The sequence below is a fragment of the Eurytemora carolleeae genome, unplaced genomic scaffold (genome assembly GCF_000591075.1).
Source record: "Eurytemora carolleeae unplaced genomic scaffold, Eaff_2.0 scaffold31, whole genome shotgun sequence".
Classification (NCBI taxonomy): domain Eukaryota; kingdom Metazoa; phylum Arthropoda; class Copepoda; order Calanoida; family Temoridae; genus Eurytemora; species Eurytemora carolleeae.
This window is the reverse complement of record NW_019396511.1, coordinates 619,577-627,819: the sequence shown is the minus strand read 5'-3', so window position 1 is coordinate 627,819 and position 8,243 is coordinate 619,577.

Sequence of the window (8,243 nt, the reverse complement as noted above, 5' to 3'; positions counted from 1 at the left end):
AAATATCGTTATAAAACGAACATTTCATTTGTGTGTTAGTGTTTTATACCTTTATATTTTCTCTTCGGGTAAAATGTTTGCATATTTTTATGAAAACAAACTTTTACATATTTTTGTAGTGTCTTGTGTCAGTACAAAACCTTAAAAATGTTAGATAAACGAGGCCCTATATAACTAGATAGAAAGAGGGAAACCTTATGCCACGTTTAATGGGACACTCTGTATATCTGATTATTTTTCCACATTATTCTGTCTATTTTATTTTTAGTAATATCCATTTAAATATATTTTAATTTATTTATTACTCGTTGGTTTCTTTATTCATGAACTTTTCTATACTCTTTAAACTGTAATTTAGGTCTGTTTTAAAAGTCGTCATAGTTTTTAAAAATATCCAGAGTACATGGGTCCAGCCTTAATCAAACTCATGAACAAAATACATTATACATAGATCCTCTTTTTACTTCATTCATGTGAACCATCCTCGCTTGGCTTTAACTTTTACACAGTGGTTCAAGTTAATGTGTTTGTCAAGTTGCATTATTACCCTTAATCCTTAATATGGTCTAACTATTTTTAATCTTTAAAATCTAATGAGAAGAAGTTTGTTGATGGTTCGTGCCTAATCGTTTTATTCAACAAGCTGAAAGTGAAACTAACTAAATTTCCGATAATGTTTGTAATTTTTTGGGATTCAAAACTGTGGTCCGTATTTTGGAAAGCTTAGAAGCTGCACGAAGGTCTTACACATGCAATGTTGTCCTTATCCAATATCGAAAGGACTTTAATGTCGTCACTCAATTATCATGTTTTGGGAAAAACCTAAATATGAATAATAATGAAAGGATATCTAGGATATATCTGCATTATATACAGGATATCTAGGATATATCTGCACTATATACAGGATATCTAGGATATATCTACACTATATACATTTTATCTAGGATATATCAGCACTACATACAGGAGGATATCTAGGATATATCTGCACTACATACAAGAGGATATCTAGGATATATCAGCACAATATGCAGGATATCTAGGATATATCTGCACTATATACAGGAGGATATCTAGGATATACCAGCACTATATAAAGGATATCTAGGATATATCTGCACTATATACAGGATATCTAGGATATATCTACACTATATACATTTTATCTAGGATATATCAGCACTACATACAGGAGGATATCTAGGATATATCTGCACTACATACAAGAGGATATCTAGGATATATCAGCACAATATGCAGGATATCTAGGATATATCTGCACTATATACAGGAGGATATCTAGGATATATCTGCAATATATACAGGAGGATATCTAGGATATATCAGCACAATATACAGGATATCTAGGATATATCTGCACTATGCAGGATATCTAGGCTATATCAGCACAGAATACAGGATATCTATATCTGCACTATATAAAGGAGGATATCAAGGATATATATGCACTATATACAGGAGGATATCTAGGATATATCGGCACAATATACAGGATATCTAGGATATATCTACAATATGCAGGATGTTAGGATATATCAGAAAAATAAACAGGATATCTAGGAAATATCTGCACTATATACAGGAGGATATCTAGGATATATCGGCACAATATACAGGATATCTAGGATATATCAGCACTATATACATTATATCTAGGATATATCTGCATTATACACAGGATATCTACGATATATCTGCACTATATACAGGATGATATCTAGGATATATCAAATCAAATCAAATCAAATATATATTTGTCCCAAGCATACATTACATATAAAAAATAAAATATTTTTAAAACATATTTATGAAACTTGAGACGGGGAGGCATTGCTAGCCAGGGGCTGTTTAACACGCAGCCCCCCACTGAAGAGTCAGTTCTTGCAATGATGCTGACTTGAAGAGGTGCTGCTGGATATCATGCTGCTCATGGGATGGAGGGAGCTGGAGCTACTGGAGAGGATACAGTTCATGAACGTACAGAAATCCGTCAAGGATAGGTCGGGTACCTTCTTACTTGGGGTGGAACACATAAAAATAAATGAGAGTTAAAGGGAGGAGCAAGAATTGATGAAGTCAATTTATGTTTAGCATTTTTTAATGAGAACAAAGACTTTGAAACTTTTGATGTAATGGAAGTTAAGAGTCAAATTCTCATCAAGATAAACACCGAGGATTTTAAATGCAGGAACTTTCAATTTATTAGTAATTCTTTCAATAGAAAATACAAGTGAAGGGTTAGAAAGAGTATAAGAATCATTGTTATCAAATTTGAAGACGACATCAGGAATCTGCTTTCCTTTGGAGGAAAATATCATAATTTTAGTTTTGTCAGTATTGGTTGAAAGCTTATTAGCACAAAGCCAGACTCCAAGTTTTTGGTGTTTAATATTGACAAAATTGCAAAGAAAATGTATATCAGAACCCCTGCAAAGAGCTGAGGTATCATCTGCAAATAAAAAATTCAAAAGAGAATTTGACTTGAACATATCATTTATAAGAGTGCCAAGAATACTCCCCTAGGGGACACCAATGTTTAAAAGTTTAAAAAATTCCGAAAAGGCTCCATTAATCATTTCAAACAGTTTTCTATTTTTCAAATAACTTTCAAACCATTTTAACGAACTTCCCTGAACCTCCATTTTCTTCAATTTTAAAAGTAAAATATCATGGTTTACCAAATCAAATGCTTTTTGAAGATCCAAGAAAACTGCTTTAACAATCTCATTATCATTTAAAGCTTTAGAAGTAAAATCAACGATATGAAGAAGAGGATGAAGAGTAGATCTACCAGATTGAAATCCATATTGATGTTTATGAAGAAGATGGTTCATATAAGCATTTGTAACGAACTTTTCAATTATTTTGCTAAGAACTGGCAAGCATGAAATTGGATGATAATTATTTAAAATATTTTTTTCCAGCCTTAAAAACAGGTACAGTTCAATTTAGAGGGGAAACACCAGTTTTAAATGATGAATTAAATATAAATGCCAATGGTTTAGCTGGACATTTAGATATATTTTTTAGAAATGAAGAGCTTAGATTATAAATATCTTGAGTATCTTTAGATTCTAAACTGTTTATTAACTCTTCAATGATTAAAATATCACATTCACCAATTTCAAAAGACGTTTCAGAGTCTGAAAGATAACTGGAGGCTAAAACAAAAGTTTCTGGAATACTTTAGTAGGAATTTCAGAGAAAAAAGAGTCAAAAGCATTTGCTATCTTAGGGAAATCAGTTACTAAAAATTATCAGATTTCTTGCTAACTCGGTTTATGGATTCATTCAAAAATTTCCAAATTGTTTAGGGTTATTCTTATGCTCACCTATATATTGCTTGTAAATACTCTTATTTTCAGCAGAAGGGCACGAAACAGTAAGTAATTTGAGTTCATTCCTACGAGAGGTTAAAAGACGCTTATTTATATATATACTATATAACACTATATAACAGGATATCTAGGATATATCTGCGCTATATACAGGATATATAGGATATATCTGCGCTATATGCAGGATATCCAGGATATATCTGCACAATATACAGGATATCTAGGATATATCAGCACTATATACAGGATATCTAGGTTATATATATGCAGGATATCCAGGATATATCTGCACTATATACAGGATATCTAGGATATATGCACTACATACAGGATATCTAGGATATATTTGCACTGAATACAGGATATCTAGAATATTAACTGCAGAATATAATTTATACAATATGTACAGGAAATGGTGAAGGCTCCTTTGTCGGTTAGCATATTATGTTACTTTCAATCTATACAGATGCCATTTTAACCCCTACTATTTGAGTTATTTCTAGATTGATAGATATATAGATACAGGGTGTCCCACATCATATTAGATCGTTTATAACTCAAAATTGTGATGTTATGGAGTAATCAGAGAAAATTAAAAACAATGAACTTTTAAAAAAATACTAGGTTTTTCGAGTATTATTATCGTATTATGGCGTTAAAGCTTGGAGATAATCTAATATGATATGATAATGGGACGCTCTGTATATTGATAGGCAAAGATGAAAAATACATGTTATTTCTTTTGATGGAGGAAATTATTAAAATCAACCAGAAAATAAGCTAGAAAAATGATGATATCTTCCACAATATTAATCCGATAAATATTTCAAGATTACTGATGTTAATCGGACATATACCCCTCTTTAAATAGAAGTTCATTGAAATGCACAACAGTCCCTAATGTTGAGTATATCGTTTAATCCAAGCTATTTAAACTTGATGATTTAAATACTAAAATATGTTGTTTTGTTTGATGAACCAACAAACCCTGTCAAATCAGTGACACGATTATTCCAAAAGGCGGGACCAGGTTAGTTTTAGAGTACATTTCCGCTAGATTTAAACCATCCAACAGTTTTAAATGATTCTTTTCGAGAACACTACCTTTTAGTGTTTCATAAATAACAGAGTTAAGGTCAAGCAATCAGGAGAAAAATTTTGTCATAAACTTTTTTTCATAAGTTTGTTATTATTCTAATCTAATTGATTTAGTTTTGCCAAGGTTGGTTAAAAATAAATTCATAGCTTAGAATTAGAGAAGTGAGAACCTTTGTGTTAGTGAATATCGGGATTAAGCATTGATTGCAGGAATAAGCATTTGATCATAAATTTAATTGCACATATTGGATATCGTGAAGTCTTTTAACAAAGAATCTGGTGTGCAATTCATATGTTTAAAATCTCATAGTTACAAACAAACTATGTGCTGATATTACAAATCAAAATCAAAATCTGATTAAAATTTTTTTGTGTGGTTTTACCTGTTCCCAAGAAATGCCGAAGCGATATGATAAAGGTATATATGTATAGACTTTAGATAAAGGGCGCTGAGTGCCCCAAAGTTCTTGACGGTATATATCTTTATATATATATATATAGTAGTAATCCCTGTTTGTCTGTCTGTCAGATCATAACTCCTAAACCCCGACCGACTTTAAAAATTCTGAATTGAGTAGGTTGACTTATATAGGGAAAACTGTAGACTGCTGCTAAGTTGCCAAGCTACCACACAATTTAAAATTGGAACAGAGATTATCTTGCTTTTAGTAAAACTTTTTGGGAAAGTGATAACTTTTGTTATTTTTTCCGACGGGAAAGGGTGCCGGAAACCCCTTTTCCGGCGGAATGTCTGGTAGTACGTTTTCGGCGGAAAAACTGCGGCGGAAACTTTCCCGTCTAATTAAACCATTTTCATTCATGATCTGTGGCGTGGCCATGCATGACAGATTTATCGTACATACATTTAAACAATAATATATTATTAATTTAAACTTTTCCAAAAAAAATGATTTAAAAAATTTTTAATTTAAAGCTATTGAGTCTTTGCCACAAACTCAAATTTTCTAATTCTTATATCTTTGCTCAAAGGAATTGAGTCTTGACACAGCTCTAGTTCTTATATCTTTGCAACCTGATGGTGTGAACCCTTGATATTTCAAAATTAGATAATTTGATCGAACAGCATTCACAGAAAATCAGAGTTTGTGGTGAAGACTCAATTCTTTTTCGCCAGAAATTCTCGAAATTCTCCGCCAGAAGCCGGATATTCCGAAAAACTGTTCCGCGAGAAATCTTTTCCAGCTTTCCAGCAAAAAATCTGTTTTTCGGTAATTAAAATTTCCGCCGGAACAAATTCTGGCAGAAAATTGGACACTCTAACTGAAATACTGTTGACTTTATGTACTGTGTGTACTTTGCACATGTACTAAAGTGCACTATGAGAAGATGCTTAAGAGCAATTTCATCTTCATGTTACAGGCTTCAGGCGGGGATTTAGAGGGATTTGTAGGAGAAAGGGGAAAACAGGCTTTCCCTTAAAATTTTTGAAAAATATTCATAAAAATGTTTTGATTTTCATAAATAAATTTTTTTATCAAAAAGGGGTCAAATTTTAGGCCAAATTAAAAAAAAATTATTTATTTTATCGGAAAGCTTGAAAGTCAGAACTAAGCATATATGTGAATTTAAGTTAAAATAGTTTAGTGAAGTGCCGGCCGCCGGGCCGGGTAGTCATCAGTCAACATGTGTGTTAGATTTTACCCCTCCCCCCTTATCCTTTACCTTTATTCTTTCACTGCACACGCTAAACCAAATGTGTAAAACAATGCTAAAATCAAGATTATAAGTATTTAGTGTTTTGAAGACTATATATTTATCTTTATCTATGTGTTTGTATAAAGTGTGCACATTAAAGCTGTAATTGACTATTTTTCTAACTTTGTTTTGCATCATTCATGAAAACAGAGGGCTTGCTAATACGTTTATTAACCCTGAAATCTGCAGATCTAAAAATGTATATTTTTATCAAATCTACATATTTTCCTTGCAACCGGGATGGGTGGGGGGTAACGTGGATACGGGTTAGTTCTTGACTGAAAGGGGGAGAGTAGGGGGTTGGATTTGGTTACACACATTACAAATATGTAATTTCAAATATTATTATTATTATTCGAGTTTATTATTTTTAACTCATGATTAAGCATATACAGGTAGTTGTGTTTAGTATTTAAGTATCATGGTTGGGGTCTAATGAAAACACTTTAAGTTTTATCAAATCAACATATTTTCAAAATTCTCTTTCAGTGAAAAACTGTGATTTTAAATAATCACTTCACATCTTGTTAAGATACCAAATTATTTTGAAAAATTAAATCTTATTAATATGTACTTTATCTTATTATCTAAAACATGTATATATATATATCTGCACAATGAACTGTATATAATGTAAATAATGATGGTGCACTGACAGATGATACAAACTTGACACCCTGAAGCAACAAGAGTTTTCATTTTTCCGTAAAATCTTTAAGCAGCTTCAGGCAGCTTAGGCAGCTTCAGGCAGACAGGTTTCAAGCAACACAAGTATGCCACAGGCTGCTTATATAGAGGGAGCAGTAATGAGGGAGCTAGGTTTGAATGATAAGGAAGCTAAAGTGGAAGGATGAGGGAGCTAGGCTGGAAGCATGAGGGAGCTAGGTTGGAAGGATGAGGGAGCTAGGTTGGAAGGATGAGGGAGCTAGGTTGGAAGGATTAAGGAGCTAGGTTGGAAGGATGAGGGAGCTAGGTTGGAAGGATGAGGGAGCTAGGTTGGAAGGATGAGGGAGTTAGGTTGGAAGGATGAGAGAGCTAGGTTGGAAGAATTAAGGAGCTAGGTTGGAAGGATGAGGGAGCTAGGTTGGAAGAATAAAGGAGCTAGGTTGGAAGAATGAGGGAGCTAGGTTGGAAGGATGAGGGAGCTAGGTTGGAAGAATTAAGGAGCTAGGTTGGAAGGATGAGGGAGCTAGGTTGGAAGAATTAAGGAGCTAGGTTGGAAGGATGAGGGAGCTAGGTTGGAAGGATGAGGAAGCTAGGTTGGAATGATGAGGGAGCAAGGTTTGAAGGACGAGGAGTTAGGTTTGAAGGATGAGGAGCTAGGTTTGAAGCATGAGGGAGCTAGATTTGATAGATGAGGAGCTAGTTTTGAAGGATGAGGGAGCTAGGTTTGAAGGATGTGGAGCTAGGTTTAAAGGATGAGGAAGTTAAGTTTGAAGGATGATGGAGCTATGTTTAAAGGATAAGGAGCAAGATTAGAAGAATGAGGAATCTAGTTTTGAAGGATGAGGGAGCTAGGTTTAAAGGATGAGGAAGTTAAGTTTGAAAGATGAGGAAGCTATGTTTGGAGGATGAAAGAGCTAGGTTTGAAGGATCAGGGTGCTAGGTTTGAAGGATTAGGAAGCTAGATTTAAAATATGGACTAGAGGTCTAGATTTAAAATATTGAAGAAGGAGCTAGGTTTGAAGGATGGATTAGGGACTATAGGTAGCATAGGGAGCATAGGGAGCATTCTCCCCTCCCTCTCTGGTCTCTTCTACCCCCCTCCCACTCCCTCCCCTACTTGCCTTGAATTGTCTTTAGAACTTGATGTATATGGGATTATAAGTTTAAGTGTAGTTGAAAGATATTGAGGATTTTCAAGATTTGTCTCGATGAGAACTATGATTGATATTGATTTATATTGGATAATATATAATGCTAAATATAAAAACAATCTTTATACAACTTGTCAACTTTGTTGGGATCTTTTTCAATATTTGTCACGATGAGAACTATGATTAATATTGATTTATATTGGATAATATATAATGCTAAATATAAAAACAATCTTTATACAACTTGTCA